Source organism: Geospiza fortis, unplaced genomic scaffold, assembly GCF_000277835.1.
Source record: "Geospiza fortis unplaced genomic scaffold, GeoFor_1.0 scaffold188, whole genome shotgun sequence".
Classification (NCBI taxonomy): domain Eukaryota; kingdom Metazoa; phylum Chordata; class Aves; order Passeriformes; family Thraupidae; genus Geospiza; species Geospiza fortis.
In genome coordinates this window covers 2,359,799-2,361,733 of record NW_005054337.1, presented here as the reverse complement: position 1 = coordinate 2,361,733, position 1,935 = coordinate 2,359,799, and positions in this window count along the sequence as shown.

Below are 1,935 nucleotides of genomic sequence, written 5' to 3'. Positions count from 1 at the left end.
TCCCCAGGAATGCAGCTCACTCTGATTTTCCGAGCGCTTCTTAACTCACCTCCCTCCGAGCTGCGGGAGCGAAGCTGAGCCGAGCCGAGCTGTGCCAAGCTGTTCCAAGCCAAGACGGGCTCACTGCGCTGTTCTGGGCTCCCATGCGGCTGTCCATACCCCTTGTTGCACGCTGTGCTCCCCAAAACCCACCCTAGGGGCTGCCAGGAATGCAGCTCACTCTGATTTTCCGAGCGCTTCTTAACTCACCTCCCTCCGAGCTGCGGGAGCGAAGCTGAGCCGAGCCGAGCTGTGCCAAGCTGTTCCAAGCCAAGACGGGCTCACTGCGCTGTTCTGGGCTCCCATGCGGCTGTCCATACCCCTTGTTGCACGCTGTGCTCCCCAAAACCCACCCTAGGGGCTGTGCTTGAAGTGGGGTGCAGGACAGGAGGGGCACACCTCACTCGACAGGTACCCAGGTGACCTACAGGCACAGGTGCCCATCGTGGGAGCCCCACGTGCTCATCCCATTGTCCCAGCCCTGTGCCAGGAGCCGTACCCTGGAACAGCCTGGTGACCTCCCAGCCAGAGCTCCAAGGCCATTGGCCACCAGTGACAGCCACAGTGACAGCACATTCACTCCTGTCATCACCAGGTGCAAACCAGCACATGGTGCCCCTCTCCTCCCTCCGGAGGGGGCACAGAGAGACTTTCTGGGCACACAGGACCCCCCTGAGCACCCTGGGGCAGATCATCATCCACCTGCTCATCCCACACACCAGAGAACTGCAGGGCTCCTTTCCACCGGGGATGCTCTGGGTCTGCATTGCCTGGGATGGGGGTGCTGAGAACCAGCAAACTCATTGCACCAGAGGGGACCACCCACGGGGCTGCAGAGGACGTGTCCATCTGTGTCCTGCGGTGTCCAGCCATGCCTGGGACAGTACATTGGGGTTAATCTTCTCTCTACCCTCGAATTTCTCCCTCCTGTTTCCCTTCTCTCCCCCAGCCCCCCTGAACCTGTCTGCCCACCACTCCCATCCAGCACTGCTGCATTTCATTCCTGAAGGGTTAATGATCAGACAACAAAGGAGCCATTTCAGACCCTTTTGGCCTCATTGTAGGAAACCAGGAGTAATAACCGAGGAAACCAGGAGTAATAATGGTTGGGATCACATCAGGTGTTTTTTTTTTTTCTAATTATGAAATAAATTGAAAAATTACACATAAAATGCATAAATTGCAGCATCTGGCTCAGATGAAATTTCCATAAACAACCAAACCTGCAGCATGGCATCACCATCAGGAATTTGCAAGGGCTGGGGCCCATGTGGACATGGGGATGGTGCTGCCACCCCAGCACAGAAGAATAGGGACATGGCAATGTCATTGGGGATATCTGAGTGTCTCCAAACCCTGGCTGCAGGCAGCTGCATCCGTGGGGATGGCAGTGACTGGGATGTGACGTGGATGCCACAGGGCAAGGAGCTTCCACAACTCCTGTTGGGTGCCAGCACTGCTGCCCTGGAGCCCATAGGGAATTTCCTTGTCCAGACCTGGGAGGCAAACACTGGGCAAGGGCCAGGGAAGCACCTCATTCCCGGTCACGCTCTCTGGCTGCTGGCACGGGTGAGCGGATGTGGCACAAGCTGTGCCAGGGTGACCCGTCACAGGAGGACGCACTAATTAGACAGCTCTTGTTAGTGCTGGATCCTGGGGGCACCACGTGGCCATTGCTCAGCCCATCCCCAGCTGTCTGGGATCACGGGGGATTTGCCAAGGGTGGCAGTCCCCATGCCCCTGCTGCTGAGTGCCAGGTATCCCTGAAACAGCAGAGAAACCCACACATTTCCTTTAATTTGTCTGTTTATGACAAATCCTGCTGTCGGCGGGAAGAGAGGTGGTGCCTGCTCTTTAACTGGGCACCTGGCAGCCCTCTGGGTTGTGCAGGGGGGG